Source organism: Melospiza melodia, unplaced genomic scaffold (genome assembly GCF_035770615.1).
Source record: "Melospiza melodia melodia isolate bMelMel2 unplaced genomic scaffold, bMelMel2.pri scaffold_32, whole genome shotgun sequence".
In the NCBI taxonomy this organism is placed as follows: Eukaryota; Metazoa; Chordata; class Aves; order Passeriformes; family Passerellidae; genus Melospiza; species Melospiza melodia.
In genome coordinates, this window is record NW_026948638.1 from 1854176 (window position 1) to 1868072 (window position 13897).

The 13897-nt window shown below is 48.7% G+C and overlaps 1 pseudogene; it reads right to left on the reverse strand.

The window, feature by feature from the left end:
- Window positions 1-2399: 2399 nt before the first annotated feature.
- Window positions 2400-3144, reverse strand: LOC134434160 (olfactory receptor 14J1-like; annotated as a pseudogene).
- Between the last annotated feature and the right edge of the window lie 10753 nt (window positions 3145-13897).

Genomic DNA, 13897 nt, shown 5'->3' on the forward strand with positions numbered 1-13897 from the left:
ATCACATTGACATTGCTACACTGCCAGACCTCATGGAACCAAGGATCCATTGTAACAATGCAGGGCCTCTGGGGACCAAGGGACATGGTGACACTGCAGGGGCCCAAGGATCCAAGGGACTTTGTGACATAAAAGGTCCCATGGAACCAAAGGGACATTGTGACACTGGGAGGCCGCATGGAACTGTGGTGACACCAAGTTGGCTGGGAGTATGGATCTGCTGGAGGGTTGGAGGGCTCTGCACAGGGCCCTGGACAGGCTGGATCCAGGGCCCAAATCCAACAAGGTGAGGTTTAACAAGACCAAGTGCTGGTTCCTGCAATTTGGCCACAACAACCCCTGCAGCAGTAGAGGCTGGGGACAGAGTGGCTGGACAGCAGCCAGGCAAAAAGGGACCTGCAGGGACTGATGGAGAGCAGGCTGGACATGAGGCAGCAGTGTGCCCAGGTGGCCAAGAAGGCCAATGGCTCCCGGCCTGGATCAGGAATGGTGTGGCTAGCAGGGATTCTTCCCTTGTGCTGGACACTGGTCGGGCAGCACCTGGAGTGCTGTGTCCAGTTCTGGACTCCCAATTTAGGAAGGACATGGAGGGGCCTGGAGCATGACCAGAGAAGGGCAACAAGGCTGGGGAGGGGTCTAGAGCACAAGTCCCGTGAGGAGCAGCTGAAGGAGCTGGGGATGTTTATCCTGGAGAAGAGGAGGCTCAGGGGAGACAAGGCAGTTTCAGGGCAAAGTTTGGACTTGATGATCTCCATGGCCTGTTCCACCCTTGCTGATTCTGGGATTCTCTGAAACTGCCCTTGCAGCAGTTGCAGGATGAGCCCTGGGCCTCCTCTTTAGAAGCTCCAGCAGCCCAGGTCCCTCAGCTTCTCCTGGCAGCCCCAAAGCCCATCCTGTCAGTCCTGCAGAGCCTCTGCAGCTCCTCCTCACTGCCCAGAACAGGGAGCCCCAGAGCCAGACACAGCAGCCCAGATGTACCGCCATGGCCTGGGGTGCCTCTGGCAAGGGAGCAGCACCAGGCACTGCAGGAGCCTGCAGACAATTCCTGCAGCACTTGTAGGATGATCCTGCTGCCCAAGGGACGTTCCCATGGTGCCAAGTCTGGAACTGCAATGGGGAGTGAGGCCAGAGAGGAAAGGGCAAACAGGGATGGGCTGTTTGCAGGAAAGGGAACAGGGGTGGACAATGGGAAGAAATGTGTACCACGGAAGTGTTAACAAATCAAAGGTGAAGCAAAGGAAATTCTCAGGGCACTTTGGGGGTGGCTGCCAGGCAGCCCTGGCTCTAAGCAACAGCGTCTGCAGTGGCACAGGAAACTCCCATCTGATGGGAACAAACTTTCTGGCTGAGTGCAGAGGCCAGGACAAACCTGGGTGGTTTCCCTGGGTGGTCCCCCAACCCTTACTGGCCCCAGGGGCTGATGGCATTTGTGCTCCCTCAGGTTCATGTCCCCACAGCAACAGCATGGGGGTGCTCCTGCCTGCTGTGTGCAATGCAAACAGGGGCTGCTGAGCCAGTGCTGCCGTGTCTGTGCCTGCAAGGATGGGGCACCTGTGTGACCTGGGGGGAGAGGCCAGGGCTGCAGAGGGGGGATGTTGTTGGCAGCTCCATGATGACACTCTGGGACGCTGCCCTGGGCTGTGCAGCGTACTGGGGATGGATCAGCCCCTGCTCTGCTGCTCCTTCCCATCTGCCCCAGGGCCCTTCCAGACCACCAGCTATGCTCTTTCACCCCAGCCTGCCCATGGCCAGCCTAGGGCTGCTCAGCAGGCTTTTCTGTGCTGAGAATTGGCCTGGCCGTGTTCTTGAGAGAGCCTGGGCAAGGAGCCTGGAGCCCCCAGGGCCTGGCCTGAGGTGTCAGTGCTGCCCCAGCAGTGCCCATGGCCTGTCCCTGCTGCAGCCCCGGCACTGCCACCCCCAGGACTGTGCCCGGCCCCGAGAGCACTCAGGCCCTACAGCAACACCAGGGCCACCAGGGCAGTGGGGCAGGGCCACAGCAGCAGCACTGGCAACACCAAGTGCTGCTGCTGCTGGGCAAAGCTGCAGGGCCGGCACTGATCTGCCCCCAGCTCTGCACACAGACATTGCTGCTGCAGCTTCAGAGAAGGCAACAAAAGGGCATCTCTGCAGAATACTTTGCTGGGAGATCCTTTCCTTCCTTTAATGCCACCAGGGGACCAGCCTCTTATTGACAAAGTCTGTGGCCATGGGGAAGGTAGAGACAAACAAAATCAGAAATGCTACAATGACATTTCTTTGTGGATAACATGAACAACATAAACAGGGGACAAATGACTCCACAATGAAACCAAAAAGAAGTATCATAGATGATTTTTATTGGAAGTGATTTGAAGAAATTGCCCTGCAGTTTAATGTTCCTGAAAGCATCCAGTCATCAGTCTCGCCACTGCAGCCTTGAGCTCCTGGTTCCTCAGGCTGTAGATGAGGGGGTTCAGGGCTGGAGGCACCACTGAGTACAGAACTGTCACTGCCACATCCAGGGATGGGGAGGACATGGAGGCTGGCTTCAGATAGGAAAACATTGCAGTGCTGAGGAACAAAGAGACCACAGCCAGGTGAGGAAGGCAGGTGGAAAAGGCTTTGTGCCGTCCCTGCTCAGATGGGATCCTCAGCACAGCCCTGAAGATCTGCACATAGGAGAAAGCAATGAACACAAAACAGCCAAATTCAAAACAGGCACTAACAGCAAGAAGCCCCAGTTCCCTGAGATAGGACTTGGAGCAGGAGAGCTTGAGGATCTGTGGGATTTCACAGAAGAACTGGCCCAGGGCATTGCCATGGCACAGGGGCAGGGAAAATGTATTGGCTGTGTGCTTCAGTGAATAGAGAAAGCCACTGGCCCAGGCAGCTGCTGCCATGTGGGCACAAGCTCTGGTGCCCAGGAGGGTCTCATAGTGCAGGGGTTTGCAGATGGACACATAGCGGTCATAGCACATGATGGTCAGGAAAAAATACTCTGTATTCGCACAGAAAACAAAAAAAAAAGAGCTGTGCAACACATCCTTTGTAGGAGATGTTCCTGGTGTCCCAGAGGGAATTGTGCATGGCTTTGGGGACAGTGGTGCAGATGGAGCCCAGGTCAGTGAGGGCCAGGTTGAGCAGGAAGAAGAACATGGGTGTGTGCAGCTGGTGGCTGCAGGCTACGGCACTGATGATGAGGCCATTGCCCAGGAGGGCAGCCAGGGAGATGCCCAGCAAGAGGAAGAAGTGCAGGAGCTGCAGCTGCTGCGTGTCTGCCAATTGCAGCAGGAGGAAGTGCCTGATGGAGCTGCTGTTGGACATTTACTGCAGTTGGACTTGGAACCTAATAATGGAGAAAAGGACAGTGAAGATTTAAAGGAGATAGCTGCAAGCAAAATCAAAGCCATTTCCCATATACCATCCTCTGTAACATACATGGACATTCTTTTATGTTTAAGAGTTCTGAAGTTTCCTTTTTAACCTCCCCCATGTCTCTCCTGATATTCTTGGATAGCAGAAACCCTCATCATTTCTGCTCCCCTCTGGCAGAACAGAGTGAGTTCTCTGAGGCAAGAGGACAAGTGGAGACTGAGGGGAGATGGTCTGTCACTTCATTCTGTTTGGAATTTCTCTGGGCTTTGACTTTTCTCAAATGGAGGATGTTCACACTCCCATGTTTCTTTTAAAAACACCCAGGTATAGATGAGAGCAGATAGATCCACCACAGCTCAGCTCCACATTTGTATCCAAGGACTCATGTTGCTCATTTCACCAACCCAGCAGCATTTTCAGTGTCACAACACCTCTGCCTTTCCCCACCAATGCTCTAGGACAGGTTTGCACCCTGGATTGAAGCTCCCAGCTTGGACTGAAATCTCAGGGAGACTCCCAAGTGTCCTTATGATGGCATTGGATGAGGGAGATGCAGCTCCTTCCCTGGCTGCACTGACAGCATTGCCCAGAGGTGGGCACTGGGGACAGCGTCACCCTGAGCCAGCTGTGCCCCCTGCCAGAGCCCCCAGAGCCGGGCAGCTGCTCCCAGCCCTGTGCTCTGCAGAGGGAACTGGGCCCGGGGCTGCAGAGCTGCCCCACAGCTCTGCTGCAGCTCTGCCTGCACAGGAGGGGCTGCACGCCTTGGAGCCCTGGCCCTGAGGGCAGAGGCTTGGCTGAGGGCACAGGAGGGAGGGAGCTTGTTCAGAGGGAGGGGCTGCACTGGAGGGAATCCTGTGGGCATCTCTCAACTCGCCCTGTCACAGCATTGCTGGGGTTTTTTTTGCTCTCCTTGCCTGCTCTTCTCTCTGCTTCCTGCAGATTTCCCTGCTGGAGATTTTTCCCTGTGCCTGATCCCTCCCTGCCAGCACTCAAAGACCCCAAATCTCTGTGCACTCTCTTTGGCCCTACAGAACCCTGCCTGTTTGCAGGACCCTAGATGGGGGCAGGTTCTGGTTGCAGCTTGGAGAAAGGACAGCTCAGACTAAGCCTGATGGCTCCAACAAAGGTGATGCTGGTGCTGTCCATGGGCAGAGTGGCTGAAAGTACATTAGGGATCTCCTGTGAACCTATTGATCACTAAAAGTAACAGTTTGGATGTCTCAGGCACTTGTCAAAATTCAAAATAAATATTTCATAATAAGGCTTAATATTTATCCCCCCTCCCTGCCATTCTCCAATAGTACAAAAATGAACATAAAGTCTAAGAAAATTTCCTCATCCTTATAAATGTCCTTGTCTTATAAATATTCCATGACTGATCAGAAATCCTCAGCATGTCAGAGCTTCATGAGCATTTCACCTCCCCTGCACTGGAAATACTCAGAGTTGTACTCACAGAGTCTGTAGGCATTGGGATGTTCCAGCTCCAGGAGATCATTCCAGGAGCTGAAGCTGCATTGTCCTGCAGCCAGAGGTTCCTGTGCCAAGGGCTGGCAGTGATTCTGCCCCATGCACTTCTCAGCACCTTCCCAGCCCTGACTGATTGAAGCTCTCTCTGCCTCTGTGCTGTGCCCAGTGTGGCTGTAATCAGTGCTGGACTGGTAGAAGAGCTGCTCATCAAGAGAAATGTGCTTTTGAAGCTCTTCTTGGTTACCAGGAGCTTCCTCTGTGCCAGGAGCCCAGCCCAGCTCAGCAGCACAGACACAGCACAAGGACTTTAATGAGCCTCTGGGGCTTTGTGCTCAGGCCCTGAGAGGGAGCTGAAGAAACCTCTCCAGAAGTCCAAGTCAGAATCACACTCCAAAGTTTCTTTCACTTTTAATGGGTGCCACTGAGGGACACGACTGAAAAAGTGTCCCCAGGCCCCAGGCAGAGCAGAGAACTGGAGGCAGTGATGACAGGCGGGGACAAAGAGAAGACAAGTCTTGGTGCCCTGGGGCACAGCAGGGTCTGTGCCACCAAGGGCTGTGAGGAGACACCTTGTCCTGAGGCCCTGGGGCTCCTGGAACAGCCCCAGCCAGGCTGGGCACTATCAGCCCCTTGTCCTGCCCTCAGCACCTCCACCAGCCCACATCCCAGTGGCCTCAAGGATCTGCGAGGAGGAGTCCCTGGGGAGCCTTGGCCAGGAATGGCCCTGGGGGCTCCTTAATGCTCCCTGCAGGGACGGCAGGTTTTTCAAAGGACTTTGGGTTTGGCTTTTGCCTTGGAGTCTCTGAGAAGTTTGTGCAATCCTAGTCTTGAATAATCTGCATTAATTAGTCCCTGGAGAGGCTCTGTCAGTAACAACACTCAGTGGGGCTCATTAATGCTTCAAGGTACTTCAGTTATTTTAAGGTACTTGGTGTTTTCCTTTGGATACAGACTCTATGAGAAACATTGTGCAGTCACAGCCTCCAATTATCTCCTTTAATTAGTCCCTTGAGAGCCTTTATCAGTAAAGACACCCAGTGGGCCTTTAATGCTTCAAGGTACTTCAGTTATTTTAAGGTATTTGGTGTTGCCCTTTTGATACAGACTATGTGAGAGGCTTGTGCAATCATGGCCCCAATTATCTACTTTAAGGAGTCCCTTGAGAGCTTTGTACTGACACTCAGTGGGGCTCATTAATGCTTTGAGATACTCAAGGTTTTTAAGGTACTTTGGATGTTCCTTTCCACTCTGAATATCTGAGAACTGTTTTTTCCAATTCTGGCCTCCAGTTCTCTCCTCCAAGGAGTCCATAAGGAGCTTGTATTTGGGATGGACCTCAGTGGGAGCCATTCATGCTTTGAGATACTTTGGGTGTTTTCTCAGGCTTTGACTCCTGGAAAGGTTTGTGCAATCTCCTTTCAGGCCCTGAGGTTCCATGGCTGATCTCCAAATGCACCACGGGGCTCATTAGGATCAAGCAAGTCCTGACAAACCATGGCTCTGCCTTTATTTCCCTCTGGTCTAGTTCTGTTCAGCAGGAAGATTTGCTTTTGCAATTTTGGTGAAATATTTCAAATATCTTCTACGAAATATGTATTCCTATCTTAAAGCGTGTCTTTTTGTTGTTCTTATCACACAAGAAGTGATTGCAGCATTCTGATTGGTATTGATCCATGATCTCTCCTAAGGAGGTCTGGCCCGGTCAGTGAAGTTTTACCTTGAGAGCTGACCCAGTGGACAACCTTGCCTCACATTACCCAACCCCGTGTGAGAAACTATTTTCACTTGCAAAAATATAAATACTTGATTAAGATCTTATCAAAATACAACAGAAGACCGAATAAAGAAAAGAATACAGCACCAGGAGCAAATGATTCAGTCTCATATGCTCATATAAAAAATGGATGTTCTGTCTTTTATACCTCTAGCCTGTCCCAAAGTCTTTTCAGTTGACTTCTTTTTCACTGTCCAGTGGTGGAGATCACTGTCTTACCCCTTGACTGGAGTTCAGGTGCTGCCATAGTAACAAGCCAACCCTCCCAAATGCCCCGACTACTGAGGCCATCCTGTGATAACAATGCAAGGGAAGGGGAAGGATAATTATACATCTACAAAACTTCTCTTAACATATATTTAATACTTACTCTTAAATTGTGAGAACCAACCATAGGATTACTCATCCATAACAAGGCCCCCTTTTCCTTTTCTTAAAATAATTTTGCTGGAACAATTAAGTCAAAACATTCTCTCGCTTGCTTGAATGAGTCATACCAGCATCAGTTGTTGTGGGCAAGGACAATGGGAACAGGCGAAAAAAAATCTCAGGTTTTCCTTAGACACACTTAATTGGAATGGACAAAAGGGCATCACAGATGTCCAGTATGGCCTTGATACCCATCTACCCTGCCTATGTGGCTGCTACCCATAGTCAGTGTATCTTAGGGGTGAGTACAGAGGCCAACTTGATGCTGCCCTCCAGTCCCTGTTGAATTAAAAGACAGTTGAGGAATTATAGAGGTCTGGTCTGGCCTTTTGTCCCTACCTTACCATGTCTACGGGATTGCTACCCAGAGCAGGGCTATGGAGCCTTCTTGTTAGCAAACAAAGGAGTCAACCCGGTCTTGCCCTCCTTCTTTTGTCTTATTTTCTTAAAGAAGCTGTCCCATTAACTTTTTCAGTTCCTTGTGTACTTCCCCTCAACAGATGCTGGTAATTCTCACCCATGAAAACCGGAAGACAGTTATCAAGCTTGTTGGTAGAAGCTTGACTCTAATTTTTGGGCATCTTGGTATTTTTCTGGTTGTCTTTCAGTCTCTGCTTGAGAGTCAATCTTGTTTCACCTGGCCTGGATGTTACAGTCCACTCTTTGGGTTCTTCTGCTGGGCCTTTGATTCTGTTGCCATGAGTCCATCGCCACTCTGCAGTTCACATGACCGATTCTGTGTTGAGCAGTACCTGAAAGGGACCTTCCACTGAGGAGTTAGAGGCTGATCTCTTCATGACTTGATCATCACCCAATCCCCAGGATTAATATTATGGATTCTGAAATCCAGGGTGGTAGTTTGAGGAATCGCCCCTTTATGTCTTAGCCCTTCCAAAGTTTGTGCTATAGACATCGCTTATTTCTTGGCATTGGCTTCCCCTTCCTCATTGGTGGCAACCTTCTAGGGTGAGGTCAGGAAGGGTAACCCAAACATCATTTCATAGGGTGACACCCCCAGATCTGACTGGGGTTGGGTTCTAATTCTTAATAAGGCCAAAGGGAGACATTTTACCCATGACATTTGAGTTTCAATCATTAGCTTAACTGGAGCTCTTTTAAGAGTTTGATTCATGCTCTACATGACCAGAACTCTGTGGATGTCATGGAGTGTGTAATTCCCATTTTACTGCCGGGGCCTGAACAACTTTCTGCAATATCTGCAATGTGAAATGAGTTCTCCAGCCTGAATCAATCCTGTTTGCCATCCCATATTGGGGAATGATTGATTCTAGAAGTGTTTTAGTCACAACACTGGCATTGGCTTTAACAGTGGGTACCACCTCTACCCAATCAGTCACGTGATCTACTCTCACTAGCAAAAACTTCTAGCGCTGTATGTGGGGAAGCTCAGTAAAGTCTACTTGGATGTTTTGGAAGGGCCTTAAGGCTAGATCTCCCCTTCCTCTAGGTCTTTTCCTCATGATTTTCTTATTTACTTTTTGACGTATCATATCAGTTACTTGCTTAGTTATTCTGAAAATTCCTATGCATCCCCAGTCCCTTAGAAATTGATCACTTAGCACTTGTGTACCCCATTGTGTTGTTCCATGTATGCCTTCTAGCATTTTCCTGGCAAGGGGTTTATTCAACATTTGCCTCCCATCTGCTAATCTCCACTTCCCTTCATTATGTTTCTTGGCTCCTATTTTAAGGAGTTCTTCCTCTTCTGTCTCCCTGAATACCAGGACTTTTTGCATATCTCTCATGGATGTTAATACTAATATTACTTTTTCTGTCTCTGATTCAGTTGCATTTTTGGCTTCTATATCAGCTAAATTGTTCCCTTGCGCCCCTTTCTGTTGTCCTTAAACATATACTACCGCTACTTTCTCTTGCAATTGTAAGGTTTCTAACTCTTCTAAGACAGATTTTTCATTACTCAGTCCCTTTTCCTTTGAATTGAATAGCCCCCTCTCTTCCCAAATTTTTCCAAAGGTATGCACTACTCCAAAAGCATATTTTCAGTCTGTATCTATTGTTCTCCTTTTCTGTGCTAATATTTCCAGAGCTCACTTTAGGGCATACAACTCACACCTTGGGCTGACCAGTTGGAAGGTAACTTTCTCTTTTCTATGGCTGCCAACCCTTCATGCACTATAGCGTACCCCAATACCCTGTGCCCCTTTACAACCTGTGAAGATCTATTGATGTACAATCGTCTTCCACCTTGGAGTGGTCAATCTGTTAGGTCCTCTCTTCATTTAGTTTGACAGTTTATAACCTCTAGGCAATTATGTATTAGTGCCTCATCTGGTTCTCCATACATAAACTGGGCAGGGTTGAGTTGGTTGCTCTAAACCATTATGTATTAAGATGGCTTCATACTTTAGCACTCGGGAATCAGTGAGCCATTTCTCAGCCTTTTGGCTTAGGATACTTCTGTCTGAGTGTGGGGTACATATTTTCAATTTTCCCCCAATTTTTTGCTTTCCTCCACGAGTATGGCAGTCACTGCCCCCACCTGAATGCAGGTTGGCCACCCCTGACTGACAGGGTCTAGTAATTTTGATAAATAGGCCACTGGCTTCCTGGATCCTCCCAAGTCTTGGGCTAATACTCCATGTGCTATCCTTTTTTCTAGATCCACAAACAGATAAAAGGGTTTGTCTGAGGCAAGAAGACTCAGTGCTTGTGCACTGAGTAATTTTTGCTTTAAAGCTTCAAAATTTGTTCTTCGTCTTTTCCCCACCTAATCTCTTCTTCAACTAGCTTTTCATACAAGAATGTTACGGCCTGTGCGTATCCTTCAATCCATAGCCTACAATATCCCAACAGGCCTAAAAACCTTCTGACTTCCCTCTTAGTTTTTGGTCATGTGAGTGAGACTATCCCTGTAATTCTCTCAGGGTTCAGCTGCCAGCTCCCTTGACAAATCACATGTCCTAGGAATTTTACTTCCTACTCTACAAATTGGAGTTTCCCTCTTGATACCCAAAGTCCTTGGTCCCTCAGAAAATTTAACAACACTATGGTGGATTCCCGAACTTCCTTTTCTTCCTGTCCTGGGAGAAGAATACAATTTACATGTTGGATAAGCTTTATGTCAGGTTTGATGGAGAAGAGTTGTAGTACTTCTCCTAGGGCTTGACCAAACAGGTTTGGGGATTCGGAAACCCTTTGGGGTAACCCAGTCCACCGAAGCTGTTGCTTCCTCCCAGAATTGAGGTTTTCCCATTCAAAAGCAAATATATCCCACTTTTCTCTGCCAGTAGACATGCCTAAAAAGCATCTTTTAGGTCTATCACACTGAACCACCGGTGCGAAGGAGGGATATTACTCAGTAGTGCATAGGCGTTAGGCATTACTGGGTATCAATTCACAGCTCTTTTGATCACTTCTCTCAAATCTTGGACAAGCCTGTAAGTCCCATCTGACTTCTTTACTGGTAATATGGGTGTATTATGGGGGGGACATACATGGTTCTAATTTCCTGTCCTCAAGTAGGTCCTGGATCACTGGCCATAATCCTCATCACCCTACCAGGGAGAGTGGATATTTTCGTACCTGAACTGGATGGTTCTCATTAACTATTTTTATTACTACAGGTTTCATGTTCTATTTACCTCAGTTTTTCAGTTTTGCCCACAGCATCTCATGAGTTTTCTCCTCATTTTCTTCTCTTAATTGGAGAAGCTTGACTACCCTTTTCCCTTTCTCTGGGAGCACTCCAATGTCAAACTGCGCCTGTAAATCCCATCCTAAGAAATTTCACCCTGCATCTGGAACTAATTGGTCTTCCCCAATTCCTATTTTATTTGTTCCTTCAGACTTTATTTGCATTATAACTGAGGCTTTGAACCTTTCCCCTTCTCCTATATCTGTGCCTGAAAGCCCTCTTTAGCTAAGGAAGGCAGGAGCTGCCCCTGAAATGGAAAATGTAAACCCCTCCTGCTGAATTGTTATCATTTTGAAATTAAGAGGGCTTTCAGGCACAGATATAGGAGAAGGAATACCAGTTCTTTACCAGAAAAAAAGCAAATCAAAACAAAACAAAACAATGCAGTGACACTCAATGGCCCATTAACAGCAGATGTCTCCCCAGAGGGAGAATTGGTTGTGGAAGAGATAAAGAAGACAGAAGATATTAACAGAAGATTGCTGCCACCCCTCTAATAGATGGGAATAGAACACACACATTGCCTTGCAATCCAGGACATTATCCACCCCTTATTCTATTTCCATCTTCATCACAATGAAACCTTACACATAGTTCTCACTTATGACTGGGTTTCCCTGTGGTACACAAAGGGGTTCTCCATCTTTCTGCATTACCCACCAAATGTAACCAGGTCCTGGAGCAATAAAAATCCCAGGGATGGGTTTGTCTTTGCCTGCGGTGGGATTAATCCAAACAGTCTTTCCTAAAATACCTTTCATGTGTACAACAGGGACTTTATCTCCATCCACTGTGTGCAGAGGTTCAGACTGGGCAGGACCAGCTCAATTGATGGACCCTTGGGTGCTGACCATCCAGGTGGCTTTTGCTAAGTTCATTTCCCAATTTCTAAAAGTTCCCTCGCCTACTGCCTTCAGGGAAGTCTTAAGTAGTCCATTGCACTGTTCCACTTTCCTGGCAGCTGGTGCATGATAGGGGGTATGATATATCCATTCAATACCATGTTCTCTGGCCCAGGTGTGGATAAGGCTTTTCTTGAAATGGCTCCTGTTGTCTGACTCACTTCTCTCGGGGGTGCCATGTCTCCACGGAACTTGCTTTTCCAGGCCCAGGATGGTGTTCTGAGCAGTGCTGCGAGACACAGAGTAGGTCTACAACCATCCAGTGGTGGCTTCCACCATGGTTGGCACGTAGCATTTACCTTGGCAAGTCTGGGGCAGTGTGATGTAGTCAATCTGCCAGGCCTCCCCATACTTGTACTTGTACCACTGCCCACTGTACCACAGGGGCTTCACTCCCTTGGCCTGCTGGATGGCAGCACATGTCTCACAGTCATGGATAACCTGAGAAATACTGTCCATGGTTAAGTCCACCCCTTGGTCTTGTGCCTACTTGTAGGTAGCATCTCTACCCTGATGGCCTGAGGCATCATGGGCCCATTGAGCTAGGAATAACTCTCCCCTGTGTTCCCAATATAAGTCTACCTTGGACACCTTTATCTTTTCAGCCTGGTCAACCTGTTCATTGTTTGGTGCTCCTCATTGGCTCTACTTTTGGGGACATGGGCATGTACATGGCAGACCTACACAGGTAGCCTCCCTACCCTGGTAGCAATGTCTTTTCACTCTTCAGCAGCCCAAACTGGTTTTCCTGTATGCTGCCAGTAAGCCTCTTTCCACCTCTCCAGCCATCCCCACAGACCATTGGCTACCATCCATGAATCAGTATAAAGGTAGATATTTGGCCATTTCTCACTTCCTGCAATGTCCAGGGCCTGTTGAATGGTTTTGAGTTCTGCAAATTGACTTGATCCACCTTCTTCTTCTATGGCCTCTGCGACCTGTCATGTGGGGCTTCATATGGCTGCTTTCCACTTCCGGTTCATCCCTACAATGCGACAAGAACCGTCAGTGAAAAAGCATAGCGTGTTTCCTCTGGTGGAAGTTGGTTATATGGAGGAGCTTCTTCAGCCCATGTCACTGGTTCTTGTTCTCCATCTGTGACACCAAAATGTTCACCTTCAGGCCACTTTGTAATTACCTGCAAAATCCCAAGGCAAATCAGTTTACCTGTACAGGCACACTGAGTGATAAGAGCAATCTACTTGCTCCATGTAGCACTGGTGGAATGGTGAGTGGAAGGAACCTTGCCTTTGAACATCCACCCCAGCACCAGTAGTTGGGGTGCCAGAAGGAGTTGTGATTCTGTACCAATCACCTCTGAGACAGCTTGGACTCCTTCATAGGCAGCCAAGAATTCTTTCTCTATTGGGGTGTGGTTGGCTTCAGACCCTCTGTAGCTTCAACTCCAAAATCCCAGTGGTCGGCCTTGAGTCTCTCCAGGCACTTTCTGCCAAAGGCTCCAGGACAAGCCATGGTTCCCGGCTGCAGAGTAGAGCGTATTCTTCACATCTGGTCCCATCTTGACTGGGCCAAGGGCTACTGCATGAGCAATCTCCTGCTTAATCTGGGCAAAGGCTTGTTGCTGCTCATGGCCCCACTGGAAATCGTTCTTCTTATGGCTGACCAGGTAAAAAGGGCTGACAATCTGACTGTACTCGGGAATGTCCATTCTCCAAAAGCCTATGGCACTAAAGCTTGTGTCTCTTCCTTATTGGTGGGTGGAGACATTGCTGTGATCTTGTTGATGACATCTGTAGGAATCTGATGCCGTCCATCTTGCCACTTTACTCCGAGGAACTGAATCTCATGATCTGGTCCCTTTACTTTGCTCTGTTTGATGGTGAAACCAGCTCCCAGGCTGTCTGGGATTATTTTCTTTCCTTTCTCAAACTCTTCCACAGCTGTGTTCCCCCACACAATGATGCCATCAATATACTGTAGGTGTTCTGGAGCCTCACCCTTTCCTAGTGCGGTCTGGATCAGTCCATGGCAGATGGTAGGGCTGTGCTTCCACCCCGGGGCAGTCGGTTCCAGGCGTACTGCATGCTCCTCCAGGTGAAGGCAAACTGAGACCTGCATTCTGCTGCCAAAGGAAAGGAGAAAAATGCATTAACAATGTCTATAGTGGCGTACCACTTCACTGCCTTGTCCTCCAGCTCATACTGGAACTCTAATATGTCTGGCACTCAGTGGTGGAGTCACTTCATTCAAGCCACGATAGTCCACAGTCAATCTCCATTCTTTGTCAGACTTGTGAACAGGCCAGATTGGACTGATGAAGGGTGAGTTGGT